Source organism: Silurus meridionalis, chromosome 3 (genome assembly GCF_014805685.1).
Source record: "Silurus meridionalis isolate SWU-2019-XX chromosome 3, ASM1480568v1, whole genome shotgun sequence".
NCBI classification, from domain to species: domain Eukaryota; kingdom Metazoa; phylum Chordata; class Actinopteri; order Siluriformes; family Siluridae; genus Silurus; species Silurus meridionalis.
Window position 1 is genome coordinate 5,229,650 of NC_060886.1, and position 19,398 is coordinate 5,249,047.

Below are 19,398 nucleotides of genomic sequence, written 5' to 3' on the forward strand. Positions count from 1 at the left end.
AGAGAGAGAGATTAAATTTCTCTCTCCAATATGTTTTCAAAAAAAAAAAAAAGCCAATCATGAATCAAACTTTCAGCTGTTTTAAAATTGACATATTATGTTGTACCTCTTGCTGGGGCAAATATATTATATGGACAAAAGTATTGAGACTTTAACAGCTATATGTGATTCTTCCTCAAACAGTTAACACAAAGTTGTAGACACAATTGTATTGGATGAGTAGTATTACATTTTCTCTTTATTTGGACTAGGAGACTCAAACCTGTTCCAGCATTGTTTTTTAATTTTTTTGTTTAGCTAAATCTTCGGATTAATTAAACATATGGACAAAAAACTCCAAAAAACAATGGACTGCATATGAATCACATCAGGACTCATAGAAAGCAGCTTGAGTGTATGTTAAGCTATGTTTTGGTTTATTATTCTGTTGGAGGACCCATGAGTGTGATTTAACCAGAGCGTTTTTGACTCATATATAAGCCACACCCACTGAATTTTACAAAGATTTTTATTTTTAACATAAATAAGCCGAACCTGTCGATACACTAATGAACTTTACACAGGCTTTAACGAAAGACACGTTACACACGGTGTAACAGGTAAAATATGTTGCTCTTCCTTTAGGAGCATAGCGGTATTTTGGGAATAGCCTGGCACAGCATTTTTCCGGTATTACTGCATGTGTGCAAGGCCAAGGAATATGTCCTTATTATTTTCTGATGCTCATTTCTAAGTTTCTTTGACTAACCCGTAAAGCTGCTCCGTTCGGAAATTTTATTAGTCTTATGTTATGGGGTTCAGTTTTTTGGCTTGAAGTTTGTGTAACCGGGAAAAACCCAGGAAAAATTCATCAATTAGCCGCTTCGTTGTTTAAGCCGCGGGGTTCAAAACGTGGGGAAAAAGTAGCGGTTTATAGTCCAAAAAATACTGTGAGTACATTTTGCTCCAGAATGGCTGAGTAATTTAGAAATTTCAAGGCTCCTCATGCTAGATGCATCAAAGCACATAGATATAGTGTGGTGTCCCAATATCATTGTCCATATACGTTGTACAGGGAGTGCAGAATTATTAGGCAAGTTGTATTTTTGAGGATTAATTTTATTTGAGGATTTAATTTGAACAACAACCATGTTCTCAATGAACACAAAAAACTCATTAATATCAAAGCTGAATATTTTTGGAAGTAGTTTTTAGTTTTAGCTATTTTAGGGGGATATCTGTGTGTGCAGGTGACTATTACTGTGCATAATTATTAGGCAACAACAAAAACAAATTCATACCCATTTCAATTATTTATTTTTACCAGTGAAACCAATATAACATCTCAACATTCACAAATATACATTTCTGACATTCAAAAACCAAACAAAAACAAATCAGTGACCAATATAGCCACCTTTCTTTGCAAGGACACTCAAAAGCCTGCCATCCATGGATTCTGTCAGTGTTTTGATCTGTTCACCATCAACATTGCGTGCAGCAGCAACCACAGCCTCCCAGACACTGTTCAGAGGTGTACTGTTTTCCCTCCTTGTAAATCGCACATTTGATGATGGACCACAGGTTCTCAATGGGGTTCAGATCAGGTGAACAAGGAGGCCATATCATTAGATTTTCTTCTTTTATACCCTTTCTTGCCAGCCACGCTGTGGAGTACTTGGGCGTGTGTGATGGAGCATTGTCCTGCATGAAAATCATGTTTTTCTTGAAGGATGCAGACTTCTTCCTGTACCACTGCTTGAAGAAGGTGTCTTCCAGAAACTGGCAGTAGGACTGGGAGTTCAGCTTGACTCCATCCTCAACCCGAAAAGGCCCCACAAGCTCATCTTTGATGATACCAGCCCAAACCAGTACTCCACCTCCACCTTGCTGGCGTCTGAGTCGGACTGGAGCTCTCTGCCCTTTACCAATCCAGCCACGGGCCCATCCATCTGGCCCATCAAGACTCACTCTCATTTCATCAGTCCATAAAACCTTAGAAAAATCAGTCTTGAGATATTTCTTGGCCCAGTCTTGACGTTTCAGCTTGTGTGTCTTGTTCAGTGGTGGTCGACTTTCTGCCTTTCTTACCTTGGCCATGTCTCTGAGTATTGCACACCTTGTGCTTTTGGGCACTCAGTGATGTTGCAGCTCTGAAATATGGCCAAACTGGTGGCAAGTGGCATCTTGGCAGCTGCACGCTTGACTTTTCTCAGTTCACGGGCAGTTATTTTGCGCCTTGGTTTTCCACACGCTTCTTGCGACCCTGTCGACTATTTTGAATGAAACGCTTGATTGTTCGATGATCACGCTTCAGAAGCTTGGCTATTTTAAGACTGCTGCATCCCTCTGCAATATATCTCACTATTTTTGGCTTTTCTGAGCCTGTCAAGTCCTTCTTTTGACCCATTTGCCAAAGGAAAGGAAGTTGCCTAATAATTATGCACACCTGATATAGGGTGTTGATGTCATTAGACCACACCCCTTCTCATTACAGAGATGCACATCACCTAATATGCTTAATTGGTAGTAGGCTTTCCAGCCTATACAGCTTGGAGTAAGACAACATGCATAACGAGGATGATGTGGTCAAAATACTCATTTGCCTAATAATTCTGCACTCCCTGTATTTTACCATTAAGAATCAAGAATGGGGGACGATTGTAGACACTTTGTCTGGCTAGCGTCTTTGATTTTCTTTCACCCCATATTTAATTGCAGTTATAGTGTTTGCAGTTGTATTGTTGCTAAATAAAGAGTTTGTTGCTTGTAGTGAGGAAGCTGTTGTAAAGATTATGATGCCCATCATGAGGAGAACAATGTAATAAACATTGATAGCTGGAGACGATCGATGCTGCTATTTCTGTCTCCCTGATCTCTTTTATTAGGTTACTATTTACTCTTTTTTCAGTAATAACATCTTATCAGACATTACTCTTAGTAACAAGTAGCATTATGTGCAATTGAGAAAAAAAAAGTTTAGATCTTCCACATCATCCCTCAAAAAGGTTTCCATTAATCTCACCTAAATGGCACATCTGGTATGTGGATAACGGATAACAGTTATCTCACAGCAGCTCTCATGTCGCCTCTGGGTGAATCTTTGTGAACTGAGCTTTGACCTGTTTCGCTCGTTAGGAGTCTGAGCATGCGCAAGATTTTCTCAGAGCTTCTCAGGACTTATTTTATTAAATGTTTTGGTTCCTGATATGGCTCTTCTTCCTGTCCCTCAGTGCCAGAGTTTTGTTCTTTGCCATTATCGGCTCTTTCATCCGTCACGACTCTGCCGGCTCCAGGGAGAAGGGCCTGTGATTGATGCTGATCACTCCGGGATCTCAGGGACACTGAGCCAAGTCGTTTAGTTCCTTATTCATCCTCAGTGTTCATCTGATCAGTTTATTGGACTGTATCATGGCGACGTGGTTTGCGCCGGAGTTTGCGATCGTGTATGGTTCGGTCTGATCAGTTATGACAATATGAACACTCGTGTGACATCTCCAAGGTTTCCATAATCCAGGTTATTTCAGAATGTCTACTCAAGGTGACAGGATGTATTTTATCACCTTAAAATCATTCCATGAGTTTACAGTTTGTAAGATTGGAGCTTGTCACTTGACAAGTCCAGTCATCTTCATTCAATGCCACTTGATGTTTAAACTGATACAGCTTTTAATGTGAAGTCAAACATCACTAATTGTTCTTGCAAAACAAACAAGCCTTGAAAAAAAAATATATATATATATATATATATATATATATATATATATATATATATATATATATATATATATATATAAATCTGAGTATTAACGCATTAAGTAGAAGATTAAAATTGAGTAGAAGATCGCACATTGAGCGCAATTATTTTTATAATAATTATTACACTTGAAAACATACACAACAATGCTATTGGTATAAAAAAAGAAACTAGAGTCAACACTGTGGCTACTCACTCAGTACCGGAAATAAGATTTTAAAAGTTTTGCATGAAAACGATAAAGAATCCATAGCGCTAGCGTTAGCTGCTGTCCAGGAAGTGGCTATTGGCTAATGCTAGCGCTTCAAGAATTTATTTTAAAAGGAGAAAATCCTGAGTATTCCACATATCGAGAAAGGAAAAGAATAAAGGAGGAATGAAGGATTGAAGGAATAGAGATATTTGTTAGAGCATGCTGAAATAAGTAGAACAGTTACATAGATCATATCTTTAGAAAATCACATATAAAATGGAAAACACACACATTTACATACACATCTGTATTACCCAATTGTAATCTAACAACCGTAAACTATTTAATTTTATTTTTCCATTCATTCACTTTTATTTAATCAACTTAATTTGTGCCAATTTAATCGATCACTCAATTTAATCAATGGTATAAAAAGTACTGCATTTATTTGATTTATTCTAATACATTTTTCTATAAAATATTAATATTATTTTCTATATTATTTAATCAAGCATGCATTTTATTTACAATTGTTTTAAAAATGAAAACTTTTTGAATGTTGATCACAAATCAAATTCGGATCGCACTGCATTATAATAGCATCGTCAATAGCATTATCATTGCATCGAGCTGTGAATTGCATAGGCTTTGGTTATGGAGATGCACATCTCTAATATATTGTTCCTTTTGAAAAGTATGTAGTAATCCATATGAACGTTTCTTTCATAAGGAAGACGCACTATTTTATATATTTTTCATTTTTTACATATACAATTTAATATTTTATATTTTGGTGAGAAAAAAAAATTGTGTTTAACATTATTATGTCTCAATTTCACAATAATTGCAACCTACAAAGAGCTGAAATATTTTGTAAAGAAAAGAACGAGCAAAAGAAATGTTTGAAAAGGATATTTTTAGGAATGTTGATTAAATTAATAATAATGTTTTGCATCGAGTCTCAGGATTATAAACACAGGCTACATTTTCCATCAGCCACAGCACTGAATTTAGTATCACAGCATGATTCACTGCACACCGCTGAATGATATTAAGTGATTTTTTTTATCACCTGTTACTTATTTATCGCTAATTTGCACTTTGGTTCTCATCATGCCCTGCAGTCACTTTATTATTCTTGTCTTCCAATGCTAGTAAAGTTATTCCTTTAATTTTTCAGGTCAAAAACTTTAGGGAGAGAAAAAAACCATGAAAATCATTTCCACCAGATTCAGAACAGCTGTTTCTCGTCATACTTGCATGTCCCTGTTGACGAATGGCAATCCCCGAATCTGATTTGCATGTAATGACACCATCAAATTCCATAATCCTTGAAATGCACAGGTTACTGCGAGCTCGGAACGATCTATGAGGCAAACACCAGAAAAACAGATGTGCAAATGATTCCATTTCACTACTAAGCCAATAAAAATATTTTATAATAAATATTAATAATCAAAAGCAAGTGCCAAATCTTTCTATCAGCTAAGGCATTTGTTTATAGTTTATTACTCTGTGGTGGGAGACAGACTGGTCCTCTGTTTATACAGCTGTGTTTTATTTTTTAATAATTTAATTGATTGATTAGTTTTTATTTGCCTTGATTGCTGGATCTGTGCTGGCTCAGTTTACATATAGTTACAGTTTTTATATATATATATATATATATATATATATATATATATATATATATATATATAGGGAGAAAGGAAAAGTGTATAAGACTGTGGTGAGACCTGCGATGTTGTATGGATTAGAGATAGTGGCATTGAGTAAAAGACAGGAGGTGGAGCTGGAGGTAGATGTTGAGGTTGTCGTTGGGACTGACGATGATAAACATGATTAGAAATGAGTTTATTAGAGGGACAGCACATGTAGGACGTTTTGGGGAAAAAAGGTGAGGGAGGTGAGATTGAGATGGTTTGGACATGTGCAGAGGAGAAACATGGGATATATCAGTAGGAGAATGCTGAGGATGGAGCCACCAGGATGGAGGAATAGAGGAAAACCAAGGAGGATGTTTATGGATGTGGTGAGGGAAGACATGAAGGTAGTTGGTTTGAAAGAGGCAGATGTGGAGGGCAGGGGGGTATGGAGACGGATGATCCACTGTGGCGACCCCTAATGGGAGAAGCCGAAGAAGAAGAAGATATATATATATATATATATATATATATATATATATATATATATATATATATATATATATATATATATATATATATATATATATATATATATACTATAATTAATAGCAATAAAATAAGATGACTGGTTATTGATAAGATGACTGACATTAAATGTTCTCGATGGTACTCTTTGAGAGCTTCCATGCTTCCAGTTTAGTCTGAAACAGTGCATGGTTTGCATGAAAAAATTGGTAATGTGAAGTACCTGTAGGATGTGCTCTTGTGTCCTCAGCATTTGGTAACATTCCTGATATTGTGACTTGTACTCAGGTGCGCACTTGTTCAAGAAGTAAAAGTCCGTGCATGTGTTTTAACCACAAACAACCTCATTAGTTTCCGCAGCATATGTGTGGGATGAATTGCATCAGCTTTTACGTCAAAAATGAACGTTTACAAACAGCACTAAGCTGCTACTGTGTCTCTGATGATTGACATCATGTGATACACAGGTAATGGTGTAAAATGAACCTGAATGGACCGGGGTTTGCAAGAACGGAGTGATTTCAAATCCAGACGAACAATATAATGAGATGCACATTTGAATTCGGATTACAGCAAACATGGCCAGTGTAAAAACCACATTAGTTTCTGATCTAGTGAAGTATATTATATATTCAAAAGTCTGAAGTCTTTTTCACCTCCCGATTCAAAATGTAGTCCCCGTTTGCTGTTATATTAACTTCCACTTGTCTGGGAAGATGTTGCACTGACGTCTGATGTGAGGTACTGCTGTTGGGTTAGGAGGCCAACGGTTCATTAAGGGTTACAATTCCTCCAAAAGTTGTTTTTAATAGGGGTGAGATCAGATTGAGAAATTAATGGGTGGATTTGTGTGGTAATAGTCAATGATTTTATTTATCTGTATTTTAAAGTCGGTAAAAGTGAGGTAACCATCTGATCATATGCTGTGACTAACCATGAAACCATGGAACAATTAATAACCTTATTTAAACCTTATGTTTCAAAGGTGCTATGGAAAAAGCAAAAAGCTATGGAGAACAAGCATAATAACATTGTGGTTTAAGAGAGGTTTTGAGCAATTATTTATATATCATGTTTAATATACAGTATGTTTTAAAGTTTTTGAACTGGGAATTGGAAGCTAATACTTAATAGGAAGCTACAGTATGAAGTGATATCAAAAAGTTTCCAGACTAGCCCTTTTTATAAGAAAGTATTTTATTGATCTAAATTTACACACTATCACATTCAAAACATCCCCTTGCACAGCAATACAGAGCCCCCAGCTTCCTGGCACTTTTGAAATGTGTCCTCTTCTTTTTAAAGAAATGCACATGGTCATAATAGCACCAGTTGCACAGCTCCTAATGTACACTGGTCAATGCCAATTCCTTGGTCTCTGAACAAAGCCCTTAATCCCTAAGATGCTCAACTGTATGATTGAAATAATCGTAAATCACTCTGGATGAAGGTGTCTGCCAAATGCCGTGCATGTAAATGTTTTCCATGTATTCCATGGTCTGTCTGAATGCTCGCTTCTGATTGGCTGGAGAGTGAGTTTATTTAGCATAATTAAATGTGCTGCCTTATAAACCACTGTAACCGTAGCAACATGCAGTTGCCTTTACATACACAGTCAGGCTACTGGAAATGTAAAAAAAGTAGCAAAGTATCAAGCCCTATAGACGAGACCAAAATGTGAATGGATTAATGGCTAAGCTAAAGTACATGCCCAAAACCCTACATTGTAAATAACCAACCCCTGTATTGAGGTAATTTTGATATGTCTGTTCGTAGCATTGTACCTCACTGGAGTCAGGGTTGACTCTAAGAGACGTCTAAATGGGTGTGATGTACGTTTTCCCCCCTTCTTGTACTTTATTACAGTTCATTTAGTACAGTGGAACCCGGTTATGTCGATGTCCTAGGGGGTTGCCAAAAAGCATCGAGATAACCGATGATCGAGATAAACGAAAATCAAAATGGCGGCAATATATTAACGTGCTTGAAATTTCTTTATGTACATGATGTGCGTTAATAAATGAGAATGTGCATGCACGTGTTTTTGGAGGGGTTTTTTACACAACAGCGTTGCCGCGATTTGTTTGATGAAGGCATGCTATAAAAATAAATACAGTACATGTTTATCTGTCAGGAATCCACCTGCCACGCCCCCTTCGGCCCCCTTCAGCGTGGCAGGTGTTTTCTCGGCCACTTTCTCTGAAGCTCCCGGCTTCAATCGCGCACATATGGTGCTCGTTTAGCATCATCACCAGCTCCTATTTAAACTTCCACACTCTCACTGTCCGTTATTGTTGGTATATGTTGGTTCACGGTGGTCGTTGTTATCGCGCATGCGTATCCCGGTACGTGCCTTCCCAACCGGCACTCTCTCAACGGCTGCGATTTTCTTCCCAAAGCGCATCGCGGATTCCCCGATCCTGCCGGTGTTCATTCTATGCTTTTGCTGCTCATCCCACGTTCCGCGCCGCCAAGCGCGGCTTTTGCCTCCCGTTCATCGCATAACATTTAACAACAAAAGGCATATGTGCACTAACTTACAGCAGAGATTCACCAGTATACAATACAACACCTGTAGCAGCTGTAAGTCTTGATTTTTCCGCCATTTCCGCGAGTTCTTCTGTAGCTGCACCGAGATAACCGGCGTTAAGTGGCAAATTTTTCCCCCCTTGTGCTCGAGATATTAGGGTTCGGCGACATAAAAGAATCGACATAACCGATAAAAAATGCTTAGACAAAGCGAGAATTTGGCGGTTCCACTTCAAAAACGTTGACTTAATAGGGTTGTCGAGATAACCGAGGTCGAGATAAGCGGGTTCCACTGTAATTGCTGATTTATTTCCACACATAAGGCCTGTCTAGCTACTGATCCAAAAGACTAAAGGGAAACATCTTTCTCTTTCTAAGTTAATAAAAGTTCATCCACGGAAGCCCACAGAGGCCTGTTACTGGCTCGTAATTTCTCTGATTAAAAAGCGGAGCGTGTAATGCCATCCAAAGTGTGCGTTTCCTGTTTATAAGATTCGCACCTTCTGTTTTCTGTTACTGCACCAAATACAGAGGCACTACTTCAAAAATTGAAGGATTGCATTTTTATATAAAAAAAAAATTGCGTTACATTTGATAGCTTTCTCCAAAGTTAGTTGCTACCAAAAATACCAATATACAATATATGGACAAAACCTGAAGTCAGGTACTGATGTTGGTTAGGTGAGGATGCTTAGGGGGCAATCAGAGTTGTAATTCACTCAAAGGTGTTCAGTAGGGTTAAAGTCACTTGAGTGTAACCCACATAGACTATATCTTTATGGAGCTGGATTTGTAAGCATTGTTATGCTGGAACAGCTCTGGATCTCCTTGTTCAAGTAAAGGGAATGCTAACACATCCAATGAACATGCTATATAATAGTGTGCTTTCATCTATGTGGTAACATTTTGGGAAGAACAACATATGGTTGGAAAAGTCAGGTGTCCCAATACTTTTAAAATAAATACAAGTGCAAATAAAAATGATTTAAATTGAATTTTTTGTCCATGGAGTGAGGATAACTAGCAAAACAAGGATTTAGCAAGGATTCAACAAACACATGGTGTAGTGGTAAAAGTTCATTAACGAATCAAACAAATGTGCACATACATAATAAGTAAATAAATAAAAGCCATACAGCAGCTTCAGATGAATCAGCTGTTGTATACTGTTCTGGCTACAAGCTTCAGAATCCTCTGGATCTGAACATTGTGATCTATATTCACTCCTAGCCTAGCCATAATTACTAAACTATGGGCATATAGCCTCATTACACTTATGGCTTGCATTTATTTATTAAGCTTAATGATGATTATTATGGGGTCAAAATGATTTATTATTAATTACCTTATGGACTAATTGGATTATAGACAATGTAGAATTGACCCTATTTTGCTCTTGTACAGCATCACCCCTATATAGGTGGTAGTGGTGGTATTCTGTGCTGATAAAATCAGTTCTTTTCATTAATGTTTTACAGTCCCGGAGGACTACACTTTACCTCGGCTCACACTCTCACGATCCACAACACAAGAGAGCACAACTCCAGGGTGAATGTAGCCCTTAAACAGATGGATCAGTGAGCCTTTTTTCTTTAGTCCACAGTGATTTATTGTGTGCATTTTCACTTCACAACTCAAAGGCGATTAGGAATTGGATTTCTACTATCACAGCCACCCCAATAACTTGTTATCTGTGTATGTATTACTAGCGGTGGTATTTGAGCTTCTCGTTTTCTTCTAGTGCTTTAAATGGATGTGCTGCTCACAGTGATTTCTGACAAAGTGGTAGATTCATCGATTCTAACTTAATTCGAATCAATACTGTGTCCTGCTTAGTCTACCCAGGCTTTGGGTCAGAAATATAGTCTGTGAAATATCTGGTAAATTTATGGCATTTGGCAGACACCCTTATCCAGAGCGACTTACAACTAGGGTTGCAAAATTCCAGGCATTTTTAAGACTGAAAACTTTCTATAGGAATTAATAGTAATAAACTGGGAATTTACAAAATCAGTTGGTTTATACCAGTTAACTTAAATGTAATTTTGCTTAAAGCAATCAGATTTAATGCAATTTCAGTTGAATTTCTACCTGCACATACATCAATCACATGCACACAGCACACTTACTGCAGGGCTACTGAGGCCACGCCCCCTACAGGCACTGTGCATTTGTCTATAACATAGCAATTTTTTTTTAATCCTGCACACAAAATAGATCAATTTATGTTTAAAACGTCCTCATGCTGTGTGTAAGCTATTGTGCAACAGAATTACAATTAAGTTAAAATGCCATTTTTTAAATATGTATGTTCACAACCTTGCATTATGACTTTTATTAAGTAGTCTCAGATAAATCTTTGTAGGAATCTAATTTTTCATTATATCTTCATTCAATTTAAAATATAAACTAATGAGACGTGGCTTTTTGTACCCATTACTTTTCTGGATTGCTCCAGGACTGATTTCATGTATTTATATATGAAGATATCACTTCATCACCAATCATCTTTTTAAGCAAAATCAACTTTGAATAATAGACAGTAAAGCTTAAAGTGTCTTCTTTTTAAAGATATTTAAATTGTGTATGTAGCCCACCTTTATCAGGAACTGTTAACATTTAAAGTTAGGTAGGGCATTTCAGCTGTGAGTCTCAAAATCTGTGCCGAAAGCTAACAGGTTAAAACTTCCATTACGATATTTATTATAAACTAAATGTTTATCTTTGTTTGTATATGATATGATAAATATGATACATTTCCCCAACCTTTTATATAATTATCATAAATTCCCATAAATAAAAAATATCCCAAGTTTATAGTATTATTTATTTATAGTATAGTAAGTTTATACAGTGGAACCCGCTTATCTCGCCCTCGGTTACCTCGACAACCCTATTAAGTCGACATTTTTGAAGTGGAACCGCCAAATTCTCTTTTCTAAGCATTTTTTATCGGTTATGTCGACGGACCCTCATATCTCGAGCACGAGGGGGGAAAAATTTGCCATTTATCTCGGTGCAGCCGCAGAAGAACTCGCGGAAGTGGCGGAAAAATCAAGACTTACAGCTGCTACAGGTGTTGTATTGTATACTGGTGAATCTCTGCTGTTAGTTAGTGCACATATGCCTTTTGTTGTTAAATGTTATGCGATGAACGGGAGGAGAAAGCGAACGTGGGATGAGCAAAAGCATAGAATGAACACCGGCAGGATCGGGGGGAATCCGCGGTGCGCTTTGGAAAGAAAAGCGCAGCCGTTGAGAGAGTGCCGGTGGGAGGACATGTACCGGGATACGCATGCGCGATAACAACGACCGCCGTGAACCAACATATACCAACAATAACGGACAGTGAGAGTGTGGAAGTTTAAATAGGAGCTGGTGATGATGATAAACGAGCACCATATGTGTGCGATTGAAGCCGGGAGCTTCAGAGAAAGCGGCCGAGAAAACACCTGACACGCTGAAGGTGGCTGAAGGGGGCGTGGCAGGTGGATTCCTGACAGATAAACATGTACTGTATGTATTTTTATAGCATGCCTTCATCAAACAAATCGCGGCAACGCTGTTGTGTAAAAAACCCCTCCAAAAACACGTGCATGCACATTCTCATTTATTAACGCACATCATGTACATAAAGAAATTTCAAGCACGTTAATATATTGCCGCCATTTTGATTTTCGTTTATCTCGATCATCGGTTACCTCAATGCTTTTTGGCGACCCCCTAGGACATCGACATAACCGGGTTCCACTGTATATGAATATGAATGATATAAATACAAATATATCCTATGAAGATACTTGGAGACATTTCTAAAACACATTATTTGTATTCTGATATATAAGTTAGCAAACTGTCTGCAAAATCCTCAAACTTGGTCTGAAAATACTTTTATTTAATGTTTTGAAAGAAAAGCAAGACTAGGTTTAAAAAAGTAATTGTAATGTTAAATTCGTTCAGTAATGTGCAATTTTATATCATTCAAAACGGAAAAAGAAATTGATAAGATCACCATACCAACATTCTTTAACCCAAGTGTATCACATAAACGTTTCTCACCATAGCGAAATATCGCCTGACCTGAGAGTCAGTTGAGAATGAAGAATGAACCCGTATTTTTAATGCAGAGTGCAAACACTACTGTTTTGACTTCAAAGAATGTGCATGCAAAACATGAAAACATTTTCACCAGGGTATCTGTATAGTGTCATTAAACTTATAATGTCACGTGTATGTGGTTAAATTGCTTTCCTATTGGAGCTTTATTATAAATGATTGTATTAATATCGGCGGTTTAATGAATGATAGGCGTTTCCTGGCATGTATTAGAGGTAACGGGTTAGAGCTTTTACCATGATTTATATCTGGCCAGCTAATAGCTTCTCACATTGAAAGACTCCTGATATCATATATTACATCAGCTGTGTCTATAGGAGGCGTTCCAGGAATCTAGTCTTCACTGTATTCAATTCTTCATTTTATTTCTTTTAGACAATACCTGTCTGAGATGATCAACATTTGGCAGCAGATTTTTTGAAAACCCAAAGCTGCTATTTTCAGAGCATTCTGAGGGTAAAAGTACTTATTTTTGATTTTCTTCAACTTTTGGAAGCCTGCTTAGAAACTAAACCTGTCAGTTGATGTTTTATAAGAGGGCCATCTGTGGGCTCTAATTAGGATAATTTTTTGGTGACTGCCATCTGGATTCTGTGTCTGGTTTTTCTTGTAGTTTGTCGCTGGACTTGAGTTCAGCATCGTTCCTGAAAGAAAATGACAGAAAATAGAAGGAAAGGGACAGCATCAGCATTTTATAAGACAAGTTGACAACTGTTAGGCATATAAGTAATTTATGAACTAAGAAATTCATTAATATTTATGCACAAAATATATATCACTATAAAACATGATTGTTAAAATCAATTATGTTTGTTCTGTAAACTTCATAAATCAACTTATATTTCTTAGAGGAGGGGTTGCAGTTTCTTTAAGCTTTTTAAATATTTAATATCCCAGACAGGTGGTGATCATTTTTTTTAATTAAAATTCCTGGTGCCTTGGTTTAAAGACCATAATCTTCTTCCATGTAGAAAATATGTCCATTTTATAAAAGTTATTACCAGAGAACTTTGCATTACACCAACGAATACACCATTTAAGCAGTGGCAGGTCGTCAGGGCCAAGGCCTTCTCTATGGCCTAAAAGAACCACTGATCTACATTTTAATATTTGTCTTTCATGAATATGTTATACATTATACAGTCTATTCTCTTCATTTTATAGCTTTTCTTGGCTTTTCTTGGTTTGGTTACACTGCTTTCAGTAGTGTGTGTTTATGTTAGAGTTTCTATCCAATCATATTTCAGCCATCACGTGTTGACTGAGTTGAAGAAATCTGCAGAGAGACCTTCAGAATTAATTGAGTTGGTGACACTGGGGCCATCTAGCAGGTGTACAGTAACGTCTGCATTTTCACGTCCTTTGTTTGGATGGTCAGAAAGCACTCTAGTCAGAGATTCATATCGGGATGTTTAACTTTTGCATTGTATAAATTAGAATTTTATCTTATACATAAACTAGAAAAAAACACAAAAAACCCTGAAGGAAAATATATGCTAGCAGTGCTAGTATGTGATTAGCTGATTAAATAGCACCCTTTGTACACTTGTAAATAAAATATATTCTATTTATTCATTTAATTCAGATTAATTACCTCGTTTTTGCATAAGAAATTCATATCTGCTACTTGACGCTTTGTAATGAGACATGCAACAGTCTCTTTTTTTTTTTATTATATTGTTTTTTCATAAAGCTCACAGGGATGCGTGTTTTTCATTCTACATCACTCTTGGTCAATTACAGTGACCCTAACTTTATTTATTTCCATCCAGGAATGACCGTGTGACCTAACTCTGCTCGTTTGACACTCAAAATCAATTTTTGGCTAATCGGAGTGAGTGCTAATGGAGCCTCTAGCTTGGTATCTCTTCTCATTTTCAGTGCACACTAAAGGAGCGAAGGAGGCGCTACAATTTTCTAACTCCACAGAAACTGGGGTTAATGAAATTGGTCCTTAAGGTAAAAGCCTGCCTTAATGTTTAGAGGAGTGGAAATACTTATTTGTTTGGTGAACCTTCACCTTTAATCCATCTCTGTCCATTTCCATTGTTTGGACTATAATCTTCAGTGTGGCTGGCTGTAGTTGGGCAGTTTAATAGACTGATAAACATAAAATATGCTCAAGGGTATGAGTAATCAAGATGATTTTTGTTTTAAACAGTAAAATTCCACCAGAACACTTTTCCTAGTTGCCATTATTTATTGACTTATTGGTTATTGTTATTGCGACTTAGATTAAATCCATTCAGTTCAAATGACTAGTCGGACAATCAAATTATTCTCAGGGCTCAATTATAAATATAATAATTTCATCATTGTGGTTCTATCACTCTAATTAATACAGGGAGCACTACACTAGAGAGTCTGCTGTTTTGTTAATAACTATGGCCAAGAACCAACTTATAGTTACTTATATTTTTTGTTTATTTGACAAAATAATATTATCATGTTCCCTTCCAGGAACTCGAGCTGCGTCAGAACGCTTTGGGAACGTGGCTGTGTTGTCCATGCATTGAATAATGTAATCAGTCAAAATTGGAGGCAGACTGTCACCGGCGGGGTGACGTCACAACCGGGTATAAAACACACATGGAGTGAAGCCGGCTTCAGCTTCTCTTTGTTCACAAAGCGCTTCGTGTAAAATGTAATGTTTGTCTGTCTGTCAAAAAAAGAAAATGAAGACATCGAAGAAAATCTGATGGTCTTGTAGCCTATTCCAGCCTTGTGCAGGTGTACAATCTTGTCCCTGACGTCCTTTGACAGCTCTTTAGTCTTTCCCATGGTGGTGGGGAGGTTCAAATGGAAGAGGTTAATTCTGTGACTGCTGTCTTCAATACACATAATGAGTTGATATTAGGAGTTCTTTCCTAAAGGGACACGATTAATTTAGGTGTGTGGGAGTAAGAATTCTTGCTAATTTGGTACAGGATTAAATACTTATTTCATCTGACCAAATACAAGTTAATTTAAACCCTTTCTTTAATGTTTTTTTAATGGATCCAGATCCAATTTAATCTTCCCTTCTTTTTATATTCTGTCTCTCTGTTAAAATAAACCTACCATAAAAATTCTAGACTGTTCATTTCTATGTAAAGGGGATCAGCAGAGGGTCAAATAATTATTTGCCCCTCTATACAAGGCTAATGTTGCTAACAGGTACAGGGAGCTTAAACAGCACGCTTTAACCTTTTCACATTGTTCTGAAGAAATACCATTTAAAGGAACTCCAGGAGCTCTGTAATATATATATATATATATATATATATATATATATATATATATATATATATATATATATATGATATAAAATGTGAATATTAACAAACTGCTGTAGTAAAACTGTAATAACAGTCAAGTTAGGAACAGTAAGTTTATAGAATTATTCTTCTATTTCCAAATTTCTCTACGTCTAATTCCTTATATACATCTATACATTTTTTATGATGCACAAATTACCTGCTGATAGAATGCAGACTATCCACAGCAGCCATGTTGCATAACTCAAATATGTAATTCTTATAAATGCAGTGTATCAACTCTGCTAAGGCAGTGGTGTGTATACCAGAGGAGCCAATTTGGCCTAATCCTAATAAGCTTTTTAGCTGTGAATGTACAAATGGTTTGGACAGAGTGTGTATGTGTGTGAGACTTGTGTAATTGATGGAAAAAGGCTGCATATGCTTTGGGGGTATCTCAGCCCTAGGGTCTCCTCCAAGTGTGTATGTGTGAAGCTCTTATCTGCCCACGGCAGCGCTCTGGCACCAGGGGTCTGACAGACATTTGGAAGCCGAGAAAGGCTGGAGGGCTTCGCTCACAACTCTGTGCTCTGGGATCACGTACGTCAGGAAGCAGAGAAACAGCCATCAAAGCTTTTCACACCGGATACAATAAATGAATGTGTGAAAAGATACTTCCCTCAGGTTGCACGTCTGTTTCGGCGCATTCTCTTCAGCTCAGATTTAAGCTCTGAAAGCCCTAATGTACATGGCATGGTCATGCTTTTAAGGGCAGTCAGTATTTGTGCTTGGGGGCATGGGGGCAGTTATAATTATACATTTTTACACATTAGAGGATTAAGTGAGAAATTGTGTGACAGGATTTTGCAATTCAAAGTTAATACGCAGTAACAATTAAATTCATATGGCATTCATGTGAACTGTAAATCTAGGCTAGGTTAAGTTCTTCCCCTCAGACCAACATTGTTTGGCTGAAGCTCTAACCCCTGCTGATGTCCAATATGATATGTTTAGCGATTATTTTTCTAATATTATCTTTTTTTGAGACTTCATGTTGAATTTGTGTCTTGCGAACACCCAGACGTCATGCCTCAAAGTCCAATCTACCTCTTTGTTTTTTTTTTTTGTCAAATATGTTTGTTTCAATATCAATTTTTTCAAAAGGTTTTGAGTTTAATAAGCTTTTAGCATACAAGTCAAAAAGCAGCAAAGCTGAAATCTTGTGCCGAGACAAAAAAAAGACTCAGAGTGTGGAAAAGCCTGAGGGACACGTATCAGGCTCTGATTCAGAAGAAGTCAGTGACTCGAGCCGTGCTGCCCTCAGCTCCGTGTCCTTCATCAAGTTTAGAAGCTGTCAGGCGAGGCGAGGTCTTGAATCCACCATCTACCATTAGTGAGGTCCTTGGGGAAAACAAACCCTTAGCATTATAGACCTGGGGACATTCAGTCCAAGTTTTTCAGTTCTTCTGGAAGGCTGAATTTATATAACTGCAAAAGTTTGCACGGGAAAAATTTCAATTATAATATTTTTACTGCTAAATAGGACTCAGCTGTGGTTTGTGATAAGTTGAATGTTTTAGAGATGAAACAGACATACATTAAGTTTCCATGTCACAAATTTATTATTGTGGATGACAACCAGGTTGGTATTTAGTGGCCAGTTATTTCGATTTGGTAACAAAATTGCAGTGTGATTTCTTTTTTTTTGGTCTTGTTTCACCTTTATGTGAAGGTGCTACAGTAAGATGTTTGCTGTTTTGCTTCAGTGGCAATGCAAACTGCCACCGGTGATGCCAACTGTACTATGAGTGGAGATTTTGTATAAAATCTAAGTGTAGTATTGACCTAGTTTTACCTCTAGTCTACAACTGTGAATGTGTGCATATTTAATATTTGTTGTTCTAGAAATATTGGCAAAGTCAAGAAGCTTTTATTGTCATTTCTACCATATCTGATGCAGTACACAGTGAAAATAAGACAACGTTCCTCCAGAAACCTGGTGCTACATTCAACACAGAGCTACAATACACGACTGCAACCTAGTGCAAAGAGACAACACAAAACAGTGTGGGACAAATACACATAAAAAAAACTCCACATAAAGGAGTTAATTATGAAAAATGAATGATCAAATAAACTTTTGTGTGCTAGCCAATTTATGGTATTTCTCCTTCATTATACTGTACCCCAGATTATAGGTTTTATTTCTTTAGTATTTTTTTTCTTTTTAAAATTGTTGCTGAAATATGAGGGGTGTACTCACTTCGGTAGGAGAATGCTGAGGATGGACCTGCCAGGAAGGAGGAAAAAAGAAAGGCCATAGAGGAGGTTTATGGATGTGGTGGGGGAGGACATGCAGGTAGTTGATTTGAAAGAGGCAGATGTAGAGGACAGGGGGGTATGGAGACAGATGATCGGCTGTGGGGACTCCTAATGGGAGCAGCCAAAAGAAAAGAAGACTAACTTTTGTGAGATACTGTATTATAGGTTCGACCGTTTGATCGGGCCGGGCGATTAATCGGGCCGATTTTTGCCTTTTTTTTAATCGGCATCGTCTGATTGTGCTGCAAATTAGGCCTGATTATTAGGCAGACACCAAATCGTGTGTGTACGTTCTGTGCTTGGGTGAGAGAACGTACCTTTCCGTAGTCCATATTCGCCATCTTAATAGGGAGAAGCGCTAGAACCGTAAATATATAAAGCGAGGAGCGTTTTAACCTGCCACGCTCATTACTAATGGATTTGTGTAGCTTTTTACAATCACGTCTGCTAACTTGCAAAGACAAGAGCAAGAATGGCAGCAAGCATGTTCCGATTTTTTTTTGTGAGCTAATTCGCTAAGCTAATTAGCCAATTGGATTCTCTTTCAGCTGATGCCATCCGACCAGAACCAACGCTGTGGGGAAAACTACACCCCCCCCCCGACATTCCCTTGTTGGTCTTGTTGTGTACCTTAGCATTCATTTAAATCTAGCCTTATATTTTTCATTGGTTGTATATGATGCTGCTTTTGGCGAGAGAATAAGAGAAACCTTTTGGAACTGTATTGTTAGTGAGCCTTCAAACAGCTGTAGTTTGAGCTAAAGGTAGACACGGGTACAAAAACCTGGAAACGAGTGGAATGATTGGAGAGGCTTGTGTTGATCAATAAATGTTTAATTTAAGCAATTTTCTGTATCATGTCTTATTAATTAAGGCCAGTTCTTTTGGATGTTTCCTTAGTCCATTGTTTTCTGAGTTACCTTCGGAATCTATCGCTACTGCTGTTTCCTGTTCTCTCTCTTTTATCTATAATTGCTATGTCAGTTTTTCTTCAGTGTTACTTGTTTTATGGCTGATTTCCATGGAACTAAAAAGAAGCACTGTATATTATTCCTAATCGATAGTTTCCTCATTATAATTCCAACATTGTGTTGC

At 37.3% G+C, this 19,398-nt stretch overlaps 1 protein-coding gene across 1 annotated transcript in view; it reads left to right on the forward strand.

The window, feature by feature from the left end:
* The window catches only part of gulp1a (GULP PTB domain containing engulfment adaptor 1a), a 163,556-nt gene that overhangs the window by 56,282 nt on the left and 87,876 nt on the right, over positions 1–19,398 (forward strand).